This window comes from Numida meleagris, chromosome 6, assembly GCF_002078875.1.
Source record: "Numida meleagris isolate 19003 breed g44 Domestic line chromosome 6, NumMel1.0, whole genome shotgun sequence".
Lineage (NCBI taxonomy): Eukaryota > Metazoa > Chordata > Aves > Galliformes > Numididae > Numida > Numida meleagris.
The window spans coordinates 11036317-11062375 of NC_034414.1; the positions used below are offsets into that span (position 1 = coordinate 11036317).

At 35.0% G+C, this 26059-nt stretch overlaps 1 long non-coding RNA gene across 5 annotated transcripts in view; it reads left to right on the plus strand.

Moving 5' to 3' along the window:
- The window catches only part of LOC110401034, a 363261-nt gene that overhangs the window by 164719 nt on the left and 172483 nt on the right, over nucleotides 1-26059 (plus strand). For all 5 annotated transcript variants that reach the window (XR_002440210.1, XR_002440212.1, XR_002440214.1 and 2 more), the window contains exon 3: nucleotides 10587-10735. This is a non-coding gene — a long non-coding RNA (uncharacterized LOC110401034). The remainder of the gene's footprint in view (nucleotides 1-10586; nucleotides 10736-26059) is intronic.

Below are 26059 nucleotides of genomic sequence, written 5' to 3' on the forward strand. Positions count from 1 at the left end.
TCTTTATTACCCCATTTAAATCTGCAAGACCACACCTTTCACTATGGTTGGAATCAAAGGCCTGAGTCAGCGGCCTGAATCAACTTGCTTGCTAAAGTTGAGAGCGTGTTAACTCAGCCTTCTTTGTATTCTTTTCATAGATTTGCTCTGAGTTTTGGGTTTATAACAGACTTTGAACTACTAATGAGACAGAATCCCTAAGCAAATTTTCCTGAAATAATATTGTCCAGCATTTCAGACTTTAGGCTCAAACGATTGCAACAGAAGGCATGAGATTGAAAACTCAATTTGAGGCTGTAAATATAGTTGAAAAGAATAACAGATATCTTTTCCCTTTCTGAATAGGAGTTGTGGTATTTGAATCACTTGCATCTCTCAAGTCTGTTCCTGAGCACATGTCATACTGAGCCCATCAAAGTCAAAGGAAAGACTCTGTGTATTTGTACACTCAGCATACAAATACTTTGTTCAGACTGTTTCCTCTTTTCCCGGTATTTCTGAAAACAAAACTTCTGTAATGTGTTAGAATTAACAGATTCACTAAAAGAATTCTGAATGTTATTCAACTGCAGTTTTCTATAAGAGAGCAGACATATCTATCAGATGTGACAATGACTGTAGCCATTAAAAAAGAAAAAAGGCAAATAAAGCCCAAAGCCATGCACTCATTATTGAAGGCTAGCCAGTACGAAACATCGCAAATGCTCTTCATTCATTTTTGTGCACCACAGTTTCAGTGCATTAGATTTCAGCCTGGTGGTCAGCAGTTCAATACCTTCTTATTTTTACCTTAAATATTCCAGACAAATGAGTATAGCGCATCGAAGCTTTGAGCCCGCAGATAAGGCAGTAATATACATCAGAATTGACAAGTACCATAAAAACGGCCTTCAGTGGGGCGTGATGTAATTTGTACCTATTTTGTAAGCCTTTTCTTGATAGTTCCAGAAATAAGAGCTTACGCTGAAGACTGACAGAAGTTGAACTGGAGAGGTGTGAACAATATTACTATGGCAACACTAAATGTTGGGTATGTGAAGAGACGGGTGAGACCCCTGTGGATCATCAAATGCCAACCTGGCTATTATAATGAATGGTAATTGGTTAAATTATTAAGCATTCTATTGCTTATCCCACAGTAACTAAATGGCCTTGCGGTTCAGTAATTACCATATAATTACTGAATGACTGATGGCCTGTTCTCTTTGTGATATTTTTTTTTTTTGTAGAGTCTAATCTGTCACAATAGCAAAGAGAATCTAAAGCTTTCTTACCAATCACAAGTCCTGTATGGTGCCAAATGCTTTTGATTCATTGATGTATAATGAATTGGCATTTTGAATTTCTTTGAGGATTGGTCACCGAGGGTGCAAAACACTTCTATGGAAGCAGGAAACTAGTTAAGGTGCTGATCTGAGATTTAAGGTTTAATTTATCTGTTAAATTCAACAGAGCCTAGGTTTGTGATAACTTATCATATATTCAGGTTAATAAAGCTCTGATTATAGCTTTTACCTGCATAGATCTCAGGGTGAGTGGTAAGTTTGTCCACTTCATTCAGCTCATTTCTACTCGTTGAACAGCTGCTGAGCTGCAGCCAAGAGTCACTTTTGAGCGATGCTCTTAATTGCTTTTGAGCCATCAGATGCCACTTCTGTACTGAAATTGAAGCCAAAGGCACACATCTCCTTTTCTTCATTGCTGAAGTGGCAAATTCACATCCCGTCTGGGAAAGGGATGCTGTTAGCTATTGCCTCCCATAGGCATCAAAGAGGAGTGCAGTCCTGTGTTTTTGCTTGGTTTCAACTGTGAAGTTGCAGATAAAAGCTATGACTTCCCCTTTGAGACTAGAACTGTAGTTTACCTCCTCCCCTTCGTTACAATGAAGTAAACTCCAATACTGGCTGAGAAGTGTTTTCTTAAATCAGTACTAGCAGTATTTGACTCCCAGTAATGGTAAAGAAAAGAAGTTGGCACTCCAAGTTCCCGTTAGCTACTGCCTTGCTCAACCTGCAGATAGCAAAATCTGACTCTGAACACAATAGGGTAATAGCTTTTTTTTTTTTAGGTTACATCTTTTGGATCAAACTATGTTTGATCTCTGTTATAAACAGACTTAAGAAACAGGATTCATTTTTGAGTTTGGCTACTAATTTAACACATTCATTATTTAATGCCTTTTTCTGCATTTCCATATTCCATCTGTTAATCTTTTTGTCATCCTTTGTTCAACTAGTCTGCTTAAACTTAGCAATGTTAGTCTAAGGGATTGTGTGTTCTTGTGTATTTCTGCAAGACTTCAGCCACTAGATTGTTTTGGTTCCTGCAGGTAGTATCGTAGTACGTTGAATTTTTGGTATTGGAGAATACGGCTCATTCTGCTAGTCTGTTCTATACCATATTTAATCCTCTTTACACTTGACTATAGTGACTGCATACTAGGAAGATGTTGGAAATGGTTATTTGATATGAGAACTGAGGCACATATGTTAATTAACTGAGACAGCTTTAGAACTAGTAGAAAAAGAGATTGAGTTTTCTTCTGGGCAAATTCATAGTCTTTTTTTCAAATGGACTTAAAATTCTCAGGCTTTCTAATCTAATGTAGAGTGATAAAAGTCAGTATTCTACTTTCTAATGAAACCACTGATCTTTCAGGACTTGCCATATCCTGCACTTAATTGTTGATGGTAGCCCTCTCTTGTGCCTTCATAGCTAAGGGTGGGATTTGAGGTTCTGTTTTAGAGAATCTGGCAAGTTACACTGATAGTGATAGGAGTGCATTTGAATATCTCATTGTGAAGAGGGCTATGCCCAGTAAGTATTTAAGAACTGGAGTTAAGAAAGCTTGGGGCTGCAGAATGTAGACTTATAACATAGAAATCTCAGCAATGCTTCAGTATGACTGCATATAGATAGCAAGATTCAAATAACTTGTTTCAATATTCTGAGTAGCCTAGAATGCCATGCTTCAAACATTAGGCAAAGTTTTGAGTATGGAATTGTTTGCCAGTGGAAGGAATGTAGACTGGAATTATTGCAGTAATTTGAAGAGTTCTGTGAAGTAAATTGATGTCTTGGTGTTAGCAGATACCTGTGTTTGATTCTTAATTACAGTGCAGTGATGATTTCTTAATTTTATAATGGAGAGTGTTGGGGAAAATTACGGTTAGGGAGAGTTGAGGTCACAGAGGCATATATTTTGTGAATTTTTTTTTTTTTGAAGTCCAGCTGAGGAAGTTTCATCAACTGATTTAAGTTTTTTGCTTTTTTTTTTTAACAAATGCTAGGGCAAGTAACTTTTTTTAGTCAAGCATAGTATTAGAGCTCAGCAAGACTGCAGCAACTGTGCGTGTATTGTTGATGACTTCAGCAGCATCCAGAGTCATGAAGTGTGAGTGGTTATCAGCTGATAGGAAACTCCATTTATGAAGTGTCAGGCATTTCAGAGTCTTTAGGAAAGGCTAGGGTTAAGGAGAGAGAGTGTAGAGATGAAGTAGTTCCTGTAGTTGGAACTTCTGATCAAGAAAACTGAGTAGTTGTCAATAAAAGTAAATGTCATTTTGGGGGTGGTGATGGTGAATACCAACTCTTACATTGCATAGTAGGTCTTAAAAAAAAAATAAAAAAAAAATCAGGGTTAAAAAAACAACTGCTGTTGATTTCAGGCTCACTCAAGTTCAAGGTTTGCAAACCTTTTTTCTGCATAGAATTGATTCTCTTGGAAAGTGCTAAAGTTAAGGATGACATTAGAGTTGGACTTATGGAACCTGAGTGTTTTCTAGTTGGAAGTATAGTTGAATTTTGGAAGACCCTGGGAGGTAAGACGGACTCTATATGTCTGTTTATTTTTCAGAGATCTGCAGGTGCCTAAATTTGTATTCAAATATTTTTCAGTGAGTTAGGATCTTGGGCAGAGAATGCAAGGGAACAGAAATAGAATTTCTAGTGAATTTAGAAGGTCTCATTGGAAGGAAAAAAAAAAAAAGCCTTTTTTTCCTCCAAACCAGTGAGTTCCCTTGCTTTAAATTTGAATTCAGAATTAGAATGTAGTACAGTAAGCTTAGGTTGAAGGACGTAGGCTGACATCTATTTTCAGTTTGGTAAGCATATTGAAACTAAAGATCATAGCAGGTTTTAAAACAACTCTGTTCATGTACTTCACTCTATCCTTGTGTTCCTTGTGTTTGGAAATGTTGCAAGGCATGGTAAGGACTTGTGACAGGGTTGATTCAAACGAAGTCCAATGTAGTTTCCTGTAATTCTGTATATCCTATTACTATTAAGACAAGGGTTCTCTTCTTTGGAGTTGATAAAGTCTTTTTAAAAATAATTTTCTTTTTCATTAAGGTTAACAAGGCAAGCTGAGGACAAGAAACAACAACAGCAAAATTGTTTTAGTTTGTTGTCCTGCACTTTCAGAATCAAGTCTAAGGTTCACAAGCTTATGCCTGGGGATCATGGATTTTAGCTGCTTTGAGTTAGAACCTAATGTAAATTGAAGAGAGGTATCAGTGGTTTTGAGTATTTTATTCTTTAACTGCACATAGGAATATCTTCTTCACCTTTAAGCATATCTAGGACTGTAGTTATGGTAATGATTCATGTTGCATTGAGAAGGATAGAACAGATGGATAGTGAGGTGATCCTCTTAGGTAAAATGACTACAGATATCAGCTAATATGGATTCTTTCCACTTAAGTCGGGTAGCAATTACTAATGATTTCAACCAGAGAGGTGAAAATTGAGAATCTCTATCATAAGTCTATAATATCTTATTTCTGATGACAGTTACGTATGAAACTATATATTTTCAGAAGGAGTGGCCCGCTTAAGCTTTAGGAATTTTGAACTTTAAGCGTGATTTCTCCTGATTTCTGTCAGTTCCATGGACTTTATTTGAAGTAGGTGTTACTTAGTTCAGCTTGACATTTCCTCTAGCAATATCTTCCTAGTCTTTCTCCATTTTTGAATGAGCTAGGGTTTTAGAGAGAGCATTTTTTTTCTCTTTAGAGAAATATTTCTGCTTTTACCTAGTCCAGCAGCTTTGAATAGTTTGCTTTCAATTTTGGGGAGCATTTGGTTGGACAGGCTAAAGCACTGATATAAGATGTGTGTGATGCTGTGGTGCATACCCTTCTTCTTGCCAGAGTTTCTTTTCAACTCCCCCGTGAGCATTCTGAGTAACTGGTTATAAACGAGGAATATGTTCTGTTTCCATGAAATAATTAAATATTCACTGGACTGAAAAGATAAACAAGAAAGAACTTTATGAGCCAGTGGGTAGGATATTAGTGTGCAGAGAAGTCAGTGAATCTTTAGCTGTTACTTCAGTGGATATTTAATGTAAAATACTTGGATGTTTTGGGAAGTAGGAACTGCAACCTCTGCATCCCAGTATCGCTGACCGAACTAGTGGACTACAGTGTGTTCTTTCACCTGTTATTTCATGCAAACTGGAAATGAGAAATTGAAATAATTGTATCATGTAGCCTGTACCCTCCTAGTCTGGACAGTGACTTGGAATCCAAGTTAAAGAAGTATTTGTTAGATTTAGAAGCCCTAAGTCTCCTGTACTCTGAGGAGGTATTCCCAGCACTCCTTTGTTTGAGTACAGACCGGTAATAATATATGGCCATGGTTTTGTTAGAGGATAAGCAGTCTCTGAGAATGCCCACCACAACAGAGCCCCCAAAAAGAATGATAAAAGGAATATCTACTTCACGAATTCTTAAAAGACCTGAACATATTCAACTATTAGTTGAACTCTTAGTGTAGGCAGCATTAACATGCTCAGTAGCAGACTCTTTTAAAGCTCCAGTGGTTGCATTCTAAGAATTTTGGACCCTGATGGCATTTGGCAACAGTTGACAGGAATTAAATGGCCTATGACATAGACACTGCAGTAGCAACTACTAGGCAGACAAATTTTCTTTTGAACCTAGCTTTACTGTTCTTTAACATCTGTGCAGTGGTAGTAGGTCTAATCATGGATCAGTCTGCTGAATTTGGCTAACATATTGATCTGTCCTAAAAATGTTACAGTTGCTTTTTGTTTTTTATTTTTTCTTTAAAAGAAAGAACCACACAAAATTAAAAAAAGAAAATGGTAGAAAGCAAGAAATTTAGCTTGAATTTAACTGAATTAAAAAGTTATCAAGTTGTGTTTTGTCATAGGGTTTATGTTTGTTTTTTAAGAGCAAATATAGATGTATGTAAATAATTGTCATACATTTATGTTAAGCTTATTTTCAGCCTTGGGTATCTAATAAACATGGTTATAATCAAACTAAGAAATAATAGACAGCTGACACATTTAGGTGACACCAGTGAAGAATCTCAGTTTTAAAATTTAAAGTAATTATGGAGATGTTGAAAAGATGAGCCAAATTTGCACCACATAGACCTGTGTTATAGCTCCTTAGAATCGCTGCTGAAAGAGTGGATGTAAAAAAGAGGAATCTCTCTTCCTTCATTGAAAAAATATCTTTATCCAGACCCTATGTTCTCTGGACCTTAAGGCCATTCAAGAGTGTTTTCAAGTTTGTTAATCAACAAAGTCTGACAACTTCAGTGCATACCTGTAAATTAATAAAGTAGATTTCAAACACAAACAGGTTAAGAAGGCACAGTAAGAAGACATGGCAAACCTCTGCTTTTCATATGTGCCTCAACATTCTGGAAGTCAGTTTGGTGTTTTTAAAGGCCGGGTTGGATGGGGCCCTGGGCAACAAGATTCAGCGGATGGCAAGCTTGCCCACAGCAGAGGGTTGGAACTGAATGATCTTTAAGGACCCTTCCAACCCAAGCCATTCTGTGATTCTATTATTCTATGTGTTGAGTGAGAAATATATTTTCTACACCTCAACTGGTTATGTGCAGTTATAATAGCTATCTCTAGTGCTTCAGGCCCATTTATCATGGTATCATTTTGATCATTTTGATCATTTGATATCGAGCATCAAATCAATGAAGTAATGCTTCAGTATTACGGGGCAGAATACATATGCTCACAATGGGGAATGTTTTCTGGGTGTAGAGTGAGTACAGGAGAATTTGAATTAAGTACTTGATGTAGAAATGTTTTGAAAAGAGCATGTTCTAAAACTGGAGAAAACGTATCCTGACCTGTCTGAAGTCAGGGACGGCAATATGGTATCTGTTAGTAAAAATAAGAGGACATCATGAAACTGAACATAATAATAATAAATTAAAATGTTTACAATATAACTTTTTTGTCTTCATCATAAAAATTCAGTGCTAATTACTAAATGAGGCTGAATTTTAACATTAACGATGTTATGTATAATAGGAAACAAGGTTTCTCAAACAGTTTAAAAATACTTCATATATATTTATTATTAGCTATCGGGGTTGTTATATACCATAAATTACTGGAAAGATGCATAATCCTGAAAATATTTTTTTATCTTCAGAAATTCAAAATACATTCCCTTCTAAGGATTTGTCCATCTAAGAAATAAGGAAAAACTATTTAATATTTTATAATACACAGATAAAACCTTCAAAGAAATGCTGTGCAATGCTGTTTATTTAGAGTTTATTTGGATTAAAAAAAATAATTTAGTGAATATATTTATATATGGAGATTGTGAACATTTTGCTCGCAAATATGTATCTTTTTAAGTGGTCAAATTTTACTGAGTGTTGGTATTGTGCACTGCAGGCTATGAAAATCAAAAGATCTGACTTTCCAGAGAGAGTCAATTGGCATTTCTTTCCTACACTGTAGATTTCCAGAATGTTAATAATATTGATTAAACTTCTGTTTTTTGGTAGGTTTCCCATATCTTTAAAAAGAACACCTCTCAAATAATTTGGAGTCTCCAAAGGCTCAAAGGAGCACTGTGCTGTTTCTCATTTTATGTGATTGAGTACATTTTGGGAGAGATGAAACTTAAAATATCGTGTTTTAACTATCTATGAAATCAAAACAAACACTATATATGTAGGTATGCAGATGGAATAAACGCACCAAGGGCTTCCCTTTTCATTTCAGATTGCTTTTCTTTTTACAGATTTGCTAAGACTGAAAGGGGAAGACTTCTTTGTCATGAGGAAATTAAAATAATAATTAAAAATATATCTGTAATTTGCTGTCTAGGAAATCCAATGAAGCATTAGGCTAATAGCTGTCCAGCCATTCTTATGTCTCTAAAAACACTCAATATTAAAAGTCTAGAAAAAGAATTAAGAAAAAGCGTAAGTGCAGAGTGATTCTTTCATAGCTATAACCTCCCAGCTTGCAGGGATCAGTGGTAGAGGAACCAGCTAAGTCAGAAGTACCACCTGACCTACTAATGGGGTTATACTCCATGAATGTGTTTAATCAGTTTTTGAATGTTTATCTTTTTGACCTCCGTAACATCTGGTGGCAATGAATTTCACAGTATGATCATATAATGCATAGAAATGCATGCTGCCTCATGTTGAACCTGCTACCCCATTATTTCCTGGGGGGGGTTCCTTCATTCTTGAGTTTTGTAAAGTAGAAAATAATTGCTTCCTCCTGACATACTCCATACAATTCATGTTTCTATAAACCTCTATCATCAGCTGTCTATTTTTCCAAACTAAGAAATCCTGTGAATACTTTCCTGGTATGGAAACTGTATTAATATTTCTTGTTGACAATCTGTGATGCAAATATTTATATAAACTAAAAATACAAAATGAACAAGAGGTGTAAGCAAATAATTGTCTGGAATTCTACACCATTAGTAAACTGGATTACGTAGTTATTGCAATAAAATTCTTTTTCTGGTAAAAAATAATGGCATGTCTCAGTGAGACCAGTTCTCACTCTGGAAGTATGTAAAACATTTCAGTTTTTACTTTTGCAAATTGGTTAGGCAGAACTTGAGAAATATTTGAATTGCTAATGTCCTAGTGTAGCTTACTTGTTGTCACTGGGATTCATGTGCTGTATCTCATGGCTTGGACTGTAGATACTTGTCTGAATTAGATGTTACCTAGGTTAAAGCTTGGTCTTATTGGGAGAGGAGGAAAGTTTTCTCCCAGATATTGTTTAAAAAAAAACAAAAACAAAAATAAATAAATAACCTTCAGGCTATATATTGTATTCCAATAAATATAAGCTTATATAATATATATATAATAAATAATATAGATAATAAATATAAGCTTATTACTACAGTCTTATGTTAAGAAGCAAGGGAAAAGATTCTCCTCTGTACAAGTCCTTCCTCCCCTTAACTGTTTCCCAGAGCATTCACTTTGCATGCTTTCTCAATTATTAAATAAGTAACTTTAGTTACAGATGAAAGTCACCACTACAGTACTTTTCAACTGTTCATAAAATCTGAGCAGTGAATGAATTTCAAAACTGATGCATCTCATATTTTTAAATGCTGAGTCTCAATTTTTAATTGAAATTTCTCAGCAAATCTTTAACCACACAACTGTCAACAATATGGTTTCTATCTCAACATGCAGATCAGGTAGTAGTAAAAGATCAGATATGTGAACTGTATCACTTCACTTTTGACTAGTGTAGCTGAATAGTCTGAAACAGATGCAGTTTTCAAGGTGAGCAATTAACGCATGGAGCTCACATTAAGTTTTAGTTAATCTGTAGGGCTTTTTGGTGTGTGTTTTGTTGTTGATTGTTTTCCTGTCTCGTTCACAATGAAACATGGTGTAAAAGAGAAAACAAAAGCATGAGAAGTTTTGGCAACAGCGGAGTAATTGTTGTATTGATAATGATCCTAGTGCTGCTTATGAGGTTAGGAAGTCCAACTGTATCAGTAAAAGCTAGTTTAAAAACTTTAATGTGATATCTTTCCATCCAAAATTATATTTTTGTTGAAATCAGATTGCCAATACGTAGTTTGAGAAATAAAAGTTATCTTTTTCTGTCTTAGTGTTTTTGATGATAGTGTAATAAAAGCTTTTCCCTGAGGGAAATGCATCCTTTTAATTGTACACTTAGTGTTTCTTCAAAATGTGCAGTTAGTTTAAAAATCTCTCTTAAAAACTATATATTCATTACAATTGTACCTATTTAATAATTGAACTGTAGCTGCAACTGGAGCAGCAATATTGTTACATGGATAATGTGCTTTGCAAGGTGCATGAAGAACAGATGTTCTGAGACACAGAAAATACTCCTGGAAAAGCAAGTGTCTTTTTAATGTATGTGTGTTTATTCCATATTTAAAATTTTTTACATGATTTTTAATTCTGTTGAGAGATTAAAAATCATGTTGTTTTATCAGGATTACACACATACCTTATGTTCTAATGTGGCTATGCATTTCTGGAATGCTGCATATGGATCACTACAAAACCCAGTGGTGACTTGTAGATAAAAATAACATGAAATTAAAATTTAAACCCCTTTGAAGAAGGTACTGGTAAAATATTGGTAATCCATGCGTGGTGAGATGAGAATATATTTTAAAGAAAGTTAAATTGTTTCTGACAGAATTTAGCAGTTGTAGCAGTACTAAGATTGCTCAGGTCAAATAATCATGTCAGACTTTCTTCAAGGTAGATTCCAAAGCTCATTGATTTTTTTTTTTTTTTCCTTTGTCTTCTCGCAGTTTTGGATTGAGTTCTTATTGAAAAGAGGCTGAAAACGAGTTCTGGGAGAGCAAAGAACGGAGCTTTGATTTTATTTTATTTTTATTTTTATTTTTTGCCTGCTTAATTCCAACTCATTTGTCTCTTCTGGATCCTGAATTCTGGGAAGGTAAGAGAAAACTGCTGTGGATCAGCCTTGTAGAAAAAATGGCTAAGGTAGCTAGAGAAATTGGATTATTACTACCAGTGCACTATACTCTTGTTCTGTCAATTTTACTCCAAGAACTAATGGTTCCTTAAAATCTGGCTAGCTACCAAGGACACAATCAAACATCTGTGTGCCAGATGCATGGAACATTATGTCCAGCTGTGTTGCTGCAACTGCATCTGCAGAACATTACATATGTCGATTGCTCTGACCAGCAGGCGCTGGGAATACTATCGATAGGAGTTACACTATGGAATATGTATAAACACTACTGAATATATATAAACCATTTTTCCTATGGATATGTTTGAATGTCTAAACTTAGCTGGTATATTTTCACTTTAAAATGTCTCTCGAATTTCCAAGGGTAGAGCTACTACAGCAACATTTCCTACTAGTTCCCAATTTAGAACTTTTTGCTTACAAGAAAAAAGTTACATCAACATTAAGAAGTTACTGAAGGACTTTTTCGATTTCAAGCTCCTGAATTGTTATTATAGACGTTCTTTATCTTCAGTAAATGCTTGTGTCCAATCTACTTGTCCAAGCTCATTGTTTTATTGAACACAATGAAACATCTTTAAAGTCTAATCACATGCAAATATGTTGCAAATTTAAGACTATTGCTTGTGGATCATATACAGGGAAAATGCATTGAAATAGGTGTAATCAAAGCTTTCTAAAATAGTTTCATGTTATGGAAAAAGAGCAGATATTTGCAAGGAAAAATTGATAGAAAATCAATGTGTTTCACTAGTCTGCTTGTACCAAATCATTTATGCAGCTGTAAATAGTAATTGTTCATTGCGTTTTACTAAGATTTCTTTAGTTTTGATTTAGTGCTCTCGCTGTTCATTTTTGAACTTCCTTACTCTAAACTTATTCTTCCAGTAGTAATAGCTAAACTTTAGACACATCTTGCCCTGTGTATTTGCCTTTTCTGACACTGTCAAGAACAGAAAAGCCTTGTTGTATCAGGAGACATAAACAAGATAAAACACATTTATTTTCTTTGACTTAAATCATAGGCAGTGTTATCTAGGCTCTGAACTTAGTTTGTATCCAAATAATAATGGGAAGCAAAATGAAACATTTTTGATTCCATTCCAGGCCTCTTAGTAGCAAATATTTCTCCATAGAAGAAATGTGGTTGAGGCTGGGTTTTTTTGTTTGTTTTATGTTTGTCTCCCCTCTCTCTCTAACTTACTGGAATTTTCTATTCAAAAAGCAGAGTCCTACTCTTCTAGCAAATAATTCACATTAAAGCTAGTAGCTGTTTTTCTGCTGGTTTGTACACTAAGCTTTCTGGATCCAGAATATAGGAAGAGAATTGTGATTCACTTGGATTATCTGATGTGGTTACTCATAAGTTAGTAAGATAGAATCAACTCCATTAACATGATCTATAATAAAATTGTGTGAATATTTTGGTTAAATTGCATAAACTTGTTAAGGTTAGGGAGAAGAGAAGCTGATAGTATTAGTCATTATCACATTATTAATAATTTTACGCCAGTGGAAATTTGATTTCTGTTTTTTAAGTGACATTAAAGAATTCAATATATTCTGTAAATTGAAGCCTACTCCTTGTCTGAGCAGACAAATATGTACAAAACAACTCAGATAAAATTACTCTAGTTAGAATGTGGAGAACAGAACTTGTATTCAAAAATCATTGTTTTCACTAAAGTTCTGAAGTACCTGTGCCTCAGAATATATCCATATTACTTTAAAGGTTTTTTGCTATATTTTTGAATTAACTGTATCAGTCACTCTTGCCTTATTTCAAGAGGCTTTTTTCACCCCCTTTCAAGAGTTCTTATTGCAAGGAAAAGACTGTGAAATTGTGTGAAAGTTTCCCTCTATTTCTGAAAAATTTTGTTCTTTTAATATGACAGCTATTTAGGACCTGTGCGTTGCTGAGCTCTAAGTTGAAACATATTGGTAAAACTCTGTAATTAATGTTCAGCTCTGTCAGATATGCAAGAGTGCTCAAGAGTTACCACTGAAAGAATAGATGGGCAGATTTGAATAAACATAAAATAAGGATGAGATGCAAGGTTACCCCACCAAATGTTCCTCCCTCCTCCCCCCCCCCACAAAAATAAATAAAAAGAATTACAAAGTCCTGATGTTCTGTAAAGAAAAATAATATCTTTCCATAAAATGTGTTAAAACACCTGGAAAGAACAGGGAAGAAAAAAAATCTTTTCACAGTTGCAGATCATAAGGAGCTTAAACAAGCTGTTAGGTACAGCTGGAGAGAAGATGGAAAGCAAAACAGCATAAAAAGCTCTTACCATGGATTGTAAAGTAGACAAAAAAAAAGCCTGAAAAGGGCAACTGATCTGAGGTCATCATTGCAGTACTATTGTTCTTTATTTAATATTAAGGACTATTCTCAGCTAATGCTCTGAAAAATTTTCTTGTTTATTCCAAACTCTAACAGATCTACTATTTTTTTTTAATAGTATATATCAGATATTAGAATTTTTTGTGTGTGGCTCTATAATTGCAATCATACATTAAAAGTAACTAGGAAGCAAAACTGAATTCCTGTAAATAATTTTAATTTGATTTATAATATTCAAGAGTGATAAATCTTAGTCTGGGATTTGCTCAACTATTACAACCGTGCCTGGAATTTCAGGTTGGTGAGTTCTGTTACTATCATAGTCTCATCAAATAGGTCACCCAGAGCCTTATAGATAGACAAAGGTGTCTTCAAGACTATGAGCACAGCCCCTGGAGTATCTATGATAAGCTAACCTTCCCTCAATACTTTTTTCTAATTCTGTTCTTAGAAGTTAACAGGCAAATCTAAGCACATTTTGAAAATGGAAAATTATCATTGAAGTTACCATTTTTTTGTGATAAATGACAGATAAGGAGGGGAAAGACTATTATCAACAATTACTGATTACTATTATAATCAATAATACTTGTTATTTATCAAAACAATATTATCAGTTACAGCATGGAAAGATTATGAAGTGCATCTCATCCAGTGAGGTAAGCAATCAGTATATGTGGAGGTCTCACTTTCTTCCTTTCACTCACAGAGAATAACTTTATTCTATATGTAATTCCAAGTCCTCATGTTGTAGAAGAGTATTTATTTTTCTGAATTCCCTGGTTCTATACAAATTTAAATCAAATTCTAGGGATGTCTTTCTTTTTATTGCTTTGTGCTATAGACGTAGAGTTTTATTCCCTTTTGGAACTTTTGAGTAATCTGCTGCCCATTACAAATATTTAAGAGCTGCTAAAAGTCTTCTCTGATGTGATGCACTGAACTTTTTCCTCCAAGAATTTATCATGTAACTTTCTTGCAGAATGATCACAATCTCCAGAATATTTGCTTGCATTTTTTGTGCAGCAGCTTTGTCCCCCCGCCTAGAACAACTATAGCTGCTTTGCTTGCTTTTCTTTTGTAGTAGAAATTTTGCCAACTTCTAAACTACCAGGCTTTCCCAAATTTTCCTTGATTTCTCTTAGGTCACTACCATTGTACAACCTGACTAATTGCCACGGTGGTGAAATTTTCTGACTGAAATTAGTTGTAGATTGAGTCTTAATCTTTTCCAGAATTTTACAACAGTTTTAAATTATCCATTGTATGAATGCTGCTATGTGTATAGTGAAGTCCAAGACATGCTTCTCTTTAAGGCAGATAGAAAGAAATACTTAAAAGTCATATCAGGGGATGGCAAAGAATCTTGCCTGGAAGACTTCCATTACATAATTAAAACAGTTTTGCTGTGAGCGTGCGTGATGAGGAATTTTCACAGTAGTAGTTAGTTGTTTAGGAAGTGAACTAAACTTGTGGTACTCCAAATTCTCTTTTCTGCATCCGTGAATGTTCTGGGCTGTTTTTCTTTTCCTTCAGTCTTTGTAAAAACTTTGTCAAGACTAGAAGATGATTCTTGTTCTTTTTTTCCACATAATTTTCAGTTGTTCTAGTCACAGAAAATATCCATACCTAAGGAAGGAGTTGTAGATATCAGGTGCATCGATAGATGTTTGATTTGGTTTTATTTTTGTTTTTCTTTTTTTGCTCATCCAAGTTCAAATCTTTGTAATGATCCCATGTTTTTTCATACTGAGACACCATTGTCATTTACCTATTATTTCCTCTGAGACAGAATTTTTGAAACCAAATATCACAGACACCTTCTAATGCTTGCATTTTCTGTCCCTTCACCCCTTCACTTTCCTAAGGTTCTTTGGGACAAGATCTTATACCTCGTTTCTCTACCTCCCTTACCTCCTTTACTATGTGTGGCCAAGATATTTGTATCTCATAAAATAAGGTAAGTTTCATGTGAATAAGGACAGAATTTGTAGATGTTCATATTCTTTATTCTAGAGTGAGGTAGATTAACCTGAATTTTGAATAAGAGTACTTCTGTCATATATTTATCATTTTTAGTTTTCCAGAACTATTAGCTGGGCCATCAAACCATGAATATGTCCCTCTTTTTTTTTTAATTTTATTTGCATCTTGCTCACAGCATCAGGAATATAGTTTATTTCATTTTCTACTTCCTCTGTTCTGTCGATCTGAGCCCTGTAAATATCAGAGATGTTTTCTGTATTGTATGCCAGTGTCAAACGACAGTTAGACAACACATAGTTCCATTACCATAATAATAATCATTCACCCGTGGGGCACATAATTGAATATAGTGGGATTATGTAAATGGTTCAAGCTAGGGATGTTCTTTCTGGCCTATATTAAAGGTGGCTGTTCTGCCTTTAGATTTTGAAAAAGGGTTTAGTTTTCATATTAAGCAACTTGCTTTTGTAGCACTCTATATAATGTTCTATATAACTGTTAGAGTTCGCTTACCAGAAGTTCTTTGTATCTAATACTTTAGTGTCATCCTGCTGTAAGCAAAGGAGTTCTATTTTTAAATTGTGGTACATGTTTCTCCTTGTCATTGCTTTTTATTTCTTCTCCTGTACCGTAGAACTGTGATCTGTGATTAACATCATGCCCTTGTAATCCAACATTCACGCTATATAGATTACATTTGCCTTTAACACATTTCATAGGAAGGCAAGTTCTACTTTGTAGAGAGCATCACTTATTCAGAACTGAAGAAATTAATTTATTTCGTCAAAGGTTCCTAGGTCTTCAGTCAAGGGTAGATTTTTTTAAAAACATCTTAAGAATGAAAATCCTTTTTTGCTGCAAAGTTCTCAGGTCATGGATTATTGTTATGCTTTCTTCTGCTTTATTTGTGTACCTATTTTTAATCTGTTTTTTTTCTTAAAGAAGACCAAAGAGATGAAATAAAATGGTAAATAGTATAGGAATAAAAATTGAAGTTGACATATTGCGTCATCTTTAAGCAGCTGCAAATTTTTGTCTTGAAGTTTAGAATAGTCTAAATATCATTGCTCTCTTATGAAAGCTCACTCGACAACGATGACTGTGTTGATTGTTTCAGTGCCATGCTTGACAAATTTAAAAAGAGAAAGCTACAACGATAGCAAGACTGGAGCCATGGTATAATTGTTTAGCCCTACAAGTTCCTACTTGTCTTCTGTTTCTTTTCAATTCTCTGATCCATCTCAAAGTAGTCCCAAGTAGAATTTTAGCACCACAACTCAGAAGTGAAACAGTTGTATAAAAACTGTTGTATATAAGAAACATTTCAGTTGTTTTTGCTAGTATCAGATTTGCATTGTCAAACCACGCCATCAACTGTGAAGATTACATGAGCCTAAATGAGATTAATTGAATTGATTTAAACTGAGGGAAACGTAGTACTGATAATTCAGAAAATCAAAAAATAATGCCATTATAAAATAGGTTGTATTAGGGATTAATTATTTATAAATAAATCTTATGTCATTGTTTCAGTGTCATTTGATGAATGGGCCCTCTAACATTAACAACATACATTATTCAAACAAAAATTCACAATTAATCTCACACCTAATGCTCAGGATGGGAACATATGTGATCTTAAAAGGAACAATTCTTATTATGTAAAATGAGCAGGTATTCTTGTGTACAATGCAGTACCATTGCTACTAGCAAAATAGCAGATTTGTGTCCTCAGAAAATTCAATTTTTTTCTCTATTTTAGTTACGTATTTGAATAAAAATACAAGAAAAAAGTCTTTGTATTACAAAGCATTTCAGTACTATATCAAAACAACATTAACATCCAGTTTTATTTCTACTGAACCTTTTAACTCAGATTAAAAAATGAAAGAATGTATTTCCAGTAGTAGATCAACTTCTGTGAATCACATTTTCTGAATATTCAGCGTAATTCCTGCCTTAATATGAGTGAGTTGACAGAAATCACTCTTCCCTAAAGACTTTTACATGAATTAGAACTTCTCATTGTGAAAATTTTAGTAAAGTTAAGAAAAACTAAACTAAAATATATTTTATAAAGTTTTATAGTTCTATTGAAAACATACAGTTCTATTGAAGTATTTGAAGGACAGCACCTTCAGTTTTAAAGCACTATGAGACTATGAAGTATTTTAACTCTGAACAAAATTACTTACTCTGAAATTGAATAACATAATTATTTCAGAACAAAACACCACCTTATTCAACTTTGACTGACGTGAATTTTTAAAACTGATTTGAAATTTAGCTAATTTTTTTCTTCAGAGTAAGTAATGCATGTAAATATCAGTTATTTGCAGGACTTACATGAAGACCCGTTTTGCTGATTACACTTCAGTTTTCTACCTCGTTAGAATCTAGTTAGCTAGGAATAATGATTCCAATTTTTCTGTGGCTTTCATGTCTTTCATATTAAGAAACATATAAAAAAAAACTTTTGACGTATTTTCAGTGCCTGTCCAGGTTGTTTCAGTAGCTTCACCTCAGATTATTGTAAACCCATGCTATGAATTAGAATTTTGTTACAGCTCTTCACAGAGTTTGTGATCCACTATAGCAAGGATTAATTCCTCTCAACTAGTGTTACTATGCACTGACCGCTTTTCCCAGCAGACTTCTCTGGGCTAATATTCATGCTTTCTATCATTTGGTTTTCTACCTGATCTGAACTGTCCAATGAACAGTTTGGATTGTACAGAGCAGTCCTGTTTCTGCATACTATCTCAAACGTCAGATGATATATCATAGTTCTAAGAACATATTCCTTCACTGTAGGGGCTGCAGCAAGTGTAGATGTATCCTATTCAGTTTTCTGAAAGTTCTTTTTAGTCAATGCTCTGATTTTTTTTTTTTCTTTTGCAAAAGCAGTCCTGCAATTAGTTATTATCTAAATTTATTCAGAATTTGTAAGTGTGCTGTTATAAAATATTGTTGATCTTCTTACCTTTTAGTCATGAACTGTGCTGAGTTGTTTGTTTTGCTATAGGGTTAGCACTTTTTTGTGTATGTGTGTGTGGATGTAGTCTTTGTTTTTTATTACTTGCTCTTCTCAGAGTACTCTTGCCTTTTGTTTGCACTAAGGACTGGTCTTTAAGGAATCTTGATGTCTCATAATTATTTGCATCTTGGCTTTCTCTCTATAGGCTTGCATTCTGTTCAAGCCACTGGCAGTTAGCTTCTCTCTGGGTTTTTACATTCTGCTGGAAGGCAGAAAAACCAGTTTTATCCAGACAGCACTGTGAGGATGAGTTGCATGAATTACTTACCCAATCTGCTTGAAAAAAAATTACATTTCTTCTGAACATATGCCACTGTCTATTAAAGGCATTTCTAGGATGTAAAAATACTATATCATTTCATAAAATAGTTTGTGGTATGAATAACTGTAGGTCCATTCAAAAATATTTAATTTTTGAATGTTTTAAGATTTTAATGTACGTACTTAAAATGGATGAAGTGGTGTGTATGTTACTATGAGAAATTAGAACAAATAAGTTGTCTTAAATTGAGCAGTCATATTTGTGTAGAAATGGAAAGTGTTTTCTACTGATATTCTTCAGAATCTTCATTTGGAATTTTTTTTTACTTCGCTCTAAATATCATTAAGCTGCTAGTAGCTTCAAATCTTCTGTGCAAGAACAGGAGATAACTGCTTTTCCCCGTAAGTGAAGGCATGTTTGCGTTTTTGTTTAATAACAACTTTGATCCTTCTACTGCTGGCAATGGTCATTGAGAAATCCTGACATAAAGAAGGTATCTGCAAGATAAAGTTCTACAAGGGATGATTAGCAGCACTTAAGTTTTCTTTTTGTTGAAAGGAAGAATCCCTGATTGAACAGTGCATTGAATGATATGACAAGCAAGTACTTGATCCCTGTCCAGCTGGAAAGGAATTGTATTCATCAGCAGCTTTTTAGCTAAGGATGTCTTTATATTTTCACTCTTTGTTTGAGTCTCTCCAGATCCTCCCTTTACTTCATGTCAGCACTATATAGTAGGTATGCCAAGTGGTTTTGAAATTTAAATTACAGTCTCTTTTTCAGATGTTATTGGAAAGAACATGTAATTTATAACCACGTGTTAGGAGTACAGGATGTTCATGGTTCACTGCCAATTCTTCTTTTGTAAAGTTAATAAAACTTTCATAAAACACTTATACACTTGTATATTTCATGGTAAAGATTTTTTTATCTCATAGGCTAATGTAAAGATTTATTAAAAACATTTTTTTGTTAAGAGGAGTGTCAATAGTTTGCAGCTGAGTGTAATTTTGAATTCCCAGTAGATGACAGTCTGACTGAAAATGACACTAACAGCTTTGTTGATTTAGCACTAAAAATAAAGGATTCTTTCAAATGATATAAAGCTCTAATACCCTGAGTGTGCTGAAATACACTTGAGAACCTTAAGTAGAGTTGCAGTGAAATGTTTGCCAGCACTACGGATTCCGGTGAACAAGCGTTAGCGTGCTTGCTGGCATTGACGCACTGGACTCCCACCTAAAAATGAATGTGAAGGACTGAGATACTGCACTAACAAGAGAATCTGATATGTCTAAATATGGGAACTGTCAGACCTTTGGATAATGTCAAGAGATAAGCTTTAGTAAGACCTGGTGGCATCATTTTGACTAATTTCTCCCATCCACCCCAAAAAGTGATTACTTGGAATATTCAGTAGGAACCCAAAACTACTTCCATCTGATAACCATGAAGAGGTATGTGGAAGGAGTTGATGGTTTTATGCCAGCTCCTACAGTGTGGTTCTTCGCTCTTTTTGTGATGTGATAATTGATCGCTTTGCTGGCGATCTTGGCAAAGAAGCTGAGGATTAACTAGCCCCAGAGATAAAACTTTCCTAGTCTCCTAAGTGAGAAATAAATATGTTGGCCAGGCAGCATGGAAGAGTTTGAAGTGGTTCTGCTGTACGACGGAGTGCTATAGAGAAATACTGTAAGATGTTTTCCTTTGTCTTTGAATAGTCTCTATTCAAACTGAGTATTTAGAGACACATACTGTGCATCTATGTTTGTCTTCTTTTCCATTTGTATTCTGGAATAGACCAGATAATTTAGTGACAAAAATATTTTCCACAATATTCCACCGAACCTACACATCTATGTCAATGTAAAAGGGGTTCAACACTCTAAACTGCTATAAACAGCTGCACAAAAGAAAGTGAGACCTGGGCTTTGGTCTAAATATAACATTAGAGTTGGTAACAAGTGGAAACAGTGATTAATTTTTTACTTACAGGATCCAGTTATTTAAACAGTCTGTCTTAATGGGAAATTTACAAAGATACTACCTCTCATAATCTGCTAGCTACTACTATAGAGAAAAATGAAAAGTCATTATGTACTCTAAGCCTGCCAATATTTGATATTTTGTCCATATGTTGTGACTACTGCAGTACCTTTTTGGTGTCTTTAATGCTATGAGAACAATTAAAATGGTACCGTCCTGATCCTCAAGTGGCTAATTTGGGGAATAGAAAGGCTGTTTGGAGTAACCTTTGGAAGATTAATACCTGTGAATGGTAATAGTAATAATAATATCTATAAATGGTAATTGGAGCTGTGAGTACTATAGCACTGAATATTGTATGAAGTAGAGTGATTTAGGAAAATAAGAATTTGTTGTATTTTTTCATTTTATCTGGCGTGTGTGATAAAAAATAAAGGAGTGTAGATCCTTAGAGAATCAATTAGTGTGCATAGAAATAAGGAGGTGATTATATAGAGGGTGTTAAAGAAAAAAACAGTTGAAAACTGAATATGTTTATGAGACAACATTGAGTGACTGCTAATTCTTGACCTAGATCATACGATGGTCACAGATTTAAATAAAATCAAGTTATCAAGATATGTTAATCATAGCTTATAAAATGGTGAAACTTCTGAATTAAAAATGGCTTCTGGATCTTACATAGACTTCTCAGATTATCCTCCCAATACAATGTTTGGAATGCATATGCACAGACTTATCAGAAAATAAGCTGTGTTTTAGACCATAAGTTGGCAAAGTGATTTTGCTTTTTATTCTGCAAGAATGGTTTTCCAGATTCAGAGAGGAGAGGAAAAAAAAAAAATTGTAATAGAATCATAGAGTGATTTGGGTTGGAAGGGTCCTTAAAGATAATTCAGTTCCAAGTACCCTGCCGTGGGCAGGGATACCTCCCACTAGATCAAGGTTGCCCAAAGCCCCATTTAACCTGGCCTTAAATGGTTCCAGGCATGGGACACCTACAGCTTCTGTGTCCAGCCTGTTCCAGTGCCTCACCACCCTCATAGTGAAAAATACATATTTTCTCAATGTGTAATCTCAACCTACCCTCTTTTAGCTTAAATCCCTTACCTCCTGTCCTGTCACTACACTCCCTGATAGAGTCCCTCCCTATCTTCCATGCAGGCCCTGTTTTGGTACAAAAAGGCTGCTGTAAGGTTTTCCTGGAGCCTTCTCTTCTGTAGGTTCAACAACCCCAGCTCTCTCAGCCTCTCTTCACAGGAGAGGTGTTTCATGCTTCTGATTGTCTTTTTGGCTCTTTTCTGGACCTGCTTTAATAGATCCATGTCTTTCAACTCAGGGGACTTCAACACAAGAATGCAGGACTCCCAGGTGGGCAGTGAGACAACTCATGAGAGTTGTTACAAGGATGCTACCTGTCCTTCCAAACTTTGCCATACTAAGCAAGAAGTTTCCTGGAACAATTTTACCCCTATGTAAAGGTAGCGTAATAAATTTAACATACAGAATTTTTGGAAGCATTGATGTTAAATGATTAAAAGTGAGGTACTCACTGCAAGGAGTTCTTCTATGTTAATTCTGTTCTTATACTGAAGTAATCCCATTCATTTTGAATGTCTAATGAAAAGCATAGTGAAATTTGGGATATTTTTCTTCACACAATGATTGGTACAATGTTTGTTTGACTCTCCTTTGCTCAGTAAGGTTTGTAGGAAAATATACTATTTTTATTAAACCATCTGATAAAGCCTGAAAAGTAAGAAGCTTTTAAATGCACAAGCTCACAAAATGGTTGCTTCAAAGGAATCATTCGTGATCTGTGAGCTGAATACCGATTTTTTTTCTAAATTTTCAAATCTCCTAAAGCTATCTCTAGATTTCCTATAGGCTAAATATGTCTGATGTACTTTCTGCATTTTTGAAGCAATCTCATCAACTTTTCAGAAAGACATTTGTTAGATTTACTACAATAGTATCTTGTGAATAGTGAAGTATTAAAATATTACAGCTGATATCTCATGACTGCATTATTAAAGTTGGCAAGGGGGAAGGGATGAATGGGCCTCAGTGTCAAAGAACAGTAATAAACTAGAATTTCCCCTTTGTGACCTGAACAAAAAAATTGCTCACAGACACTGATAAATCTATATTCATGCAAAGAGCTGTTGCCTTCTGGAGTGATAATTTCACTGTACATAAAGGGGTAAAGTAAGCTGAGTGTTATCCTCATGATCTTCCATGAAGACTTCATACCTTCTTTATCTTACTTCATCTCCCTTGATTACTGGAGATCTTTGAAAAGAGTCTGCCATTGATCAAGTGTTGATATTTCTCTACTCTGACATTTTTGCAACAGCACCTCGTACCAAGCCCTGGAGCAGGCTGCATGGCATATTATTTTCTTGAACCAGTTGCCTCTGCCCAACTGATGTCTTTAGTTTGGGTGAATACAAGATGGTTGTCTACTAACAAAAACTGTAGGACTATAAAAATTAAAGGACAAATCAAACGCATTAGGTAAAATTCTTCTCAATTACATAAACTTGCTTGTGCTTGTACAGACTTACTTAAATATTCACTCAAAATATCTTAAGGTGATTTGATTTTTTTTCTCATAAAATATGTTAGAAGATTAAAGCATGTACAGAACATTCCTCCCTTTCATTCATGTCAAAATGAAATTGATAATTGCCAGTTTTTAACCAGCTCAAAAGATGCTTTCACAGCCTTCCCTTTGCAGGAGATTACTTATTGTTGCCTTTGATGTTGACATTATTTAATAGAGATCTTTTTTTCTTTATGAATTGTTTCAACTTGCTCACGCTGTCTTCAATTTAATGAAGCTTTTGAGAAGGAAACTGTAAACAAATGAGATAGGATGGTTTAAGAATATGAATTGTATTCTTCAGCAAGAATTGTTTATGATGATGGTTTTGTAATATGTAAAACATATGGACCACCAGAAATCAAAATGCCGGAGCATAGGTCTTTGATTTATTATTTCGTGTAATTTAAATTTTATTCACATTTCTTCTTTTTCTTCCTTTTTCCTGTTAAATATTTCACTATTTGTAGCAATAGTATGGTTATGAACAAGGGAGATAACAGTTACAGGACTATGCTAGTCATTGGACCACATGAGTAATACTGAAACAAAGGTACAAATGGTCACATTCTTAACAGCTTACTTGGGATTTAAGTTTTGCGGTTGAAAAGGACCATAAAACCTATTCAGCTTTTCTAACGATCTCTTTTTAAAATGTTTTAGCAAGCTCAACCACAATATAGTTTTCCTGATTCTTACTCTAAATCTGAGTTTGTTTACGATGCTTATTGATATTTGCATAATGTCTCTAAAAGCTCATTTCTCATTCTAGGAGTCATTCAGAACCACCTCATTTTATTGCAAGGTGACCAGAACCCAATTAGTTTTGAATGTTCTGGTTTACTGTAACGGTAAATCAACAGTTTTCTTGCTGTTTAATTACATGTGCTCAAGTATGTAGAAGTAAACAGACCGAGAAACTATAAATGTCTGTTTACCACCATTTTCAATAACCTTTTTTCTGCATTCTGAGTAGAGGAAAACTGTCTAGAATCAGTGCAAATTAATCATCATGTCACTTAACTTCATTTATGACAAACTTATCTAGTTGACCAAGGGAAGTCAGTAGATTTGAGGGTTTTATTGATTTTTAGCAAAGCTTACGATTATGTCTCCCAGAGTATCCTGCTGGACAAAGTGTCCAGTGTACAGCTAGACAGGTACATAATATGATGGGAGAACAATGGGCTGATGCGTCAGTCTCAAGGGGTAATAGTATATGGAGTTACATCAGGCTTAGTGGCCAGTCACTTAGTGGGGTTTCCCCAGGACTCAACTATGTAGGGCCTGTTCTCTTTAAAGTTTGTATAAATGACCTGGAGGCAGGAATTGAATGCAGAATAAGTAAGTCTGCAGATGATATTAGGTTAGGAGGAGCTGTTGATTCCTTCAAGGATAGAGAGACCTTGCAGAGAGATCTTGACAATTTGCAGGGCTGGACAATCACCAACTGCATGAAGTGCAACAAGAGCAAATGCTGAGTTTCCCACCTAGGATGGGGTAATCCTGGGTGTATATATACAGACTGGGGAGCAAGAGGATGTAGAGCAACCTCATGAAAAGAGATCTGGGAGTTCTAGTTTGACATCAAGTTGAATAATGAGTCAACAGTCTGTTCTGGTAGCCTGAAGGGCCAGCGGTACTCCGGGGTGTATCAGGCCCATCACTGCTGGCTGGGCAAAGGAAGGGATTGTCCCTCTCTGCTCTGGTGTGGCCTCATCCCAAATACTGTGTGCAGTTTGGGGCAGCACAATATAAGAAAGACGTAAAACTATAGAGAGCATTCAAAGGAGAAAGATTGTGAAGAATCTACTGGTCAAGATGTATGAGAAGTGGCTGAGGTCACTTGGTTTGTTTAGCCCAGAGAAGAGAAGCCCAAGGGGAGGTTTCCTCGTGGCTTTATAGCTTCTTCATGAGGGGAGTGGAGGGGCAGCACTGATCTCAGCTCTCTGGTGACAGTGAAAGGACCAGATGGAACGGCATGAAACTGTGTCAGGGGAGAGTAAGGCTGGATACTGGGAAAATATACTTCAGTAAGAGAGTGGTAGGGCACTGGAACAGGCTACCAAGGGCAGGGATCACAGTACTGAGCTGCTGGAGTTTAAGAAGCATTCAGACAACACCCTCAGACATAGGGTTTTAATTTTGTATGGTCCTGTATTGAGTTAGGAGTTGGACTCAATGATCATTGTGGTTCCTTTCCAACTTGGATGATTCTATGATTCTATGTCATTTGAAACCTTTTTAATAATGCCAATGAGATTCAAAAGAAGATTATATTTGCAATATCAGTTGCCTTTGAGAATATGGTTACTTCTGACCTTACTGGAATTTTAATGTTCTTGGAAAATGAAAATGTTTTGTCTGGCTTGTTCTACACCTGTACACATTCTGCTAATTAGCAACATAAATTCAGATCAGGTGTTGACTGGCATGAATTAATTTGCTGCCCAGTAGAAGAAAATCACTAGTGTGGGATTGTCATCCGGGAAAATAGAAAAGGAAATGTTGAGAAATCTTTGATCCTGTTATTCAGCCAACCTCTCCTGTACATGTGAATGGGAGATCAAACATGAAAAGATTTCTGCTGTACTGTGCTATAGGAATCCAATACTCCAAGTATCGTGTACAAGTGAAAATAGGAAATCTGTGAAGATGATCATAATTAGATAGAAATTGTAACTGAGAAATGCTGAAATGTGGTTTGCCTGTTTTCCTGAACTGATGAACTTCAGCTGAAGGCTGTATTGAGCTTTTGTTAGTCAAAATTCCATCTATTTAGCATATTAGACTTTTGTGGCACATGATACCCAATAGAAAATTGCTAACACTGAATAATATTATCTTTTTTCTGGGTATGTGTTTCTGAATTTTACTATTTCCTGAGTGTTTTAATGACCATTGTCATTTTTAGTCTCTCTAACGCTATGTTTTTATTTATATTCTGACTTAATGCTGTTAGAGAGACTTCCCTAAACAAATCAGTTACAATGGGCATTTTTTTGTTCTTTTTTTTTCCAGCAAAATTATTTCCTTATTTTAAGTAAGTTTTTGTT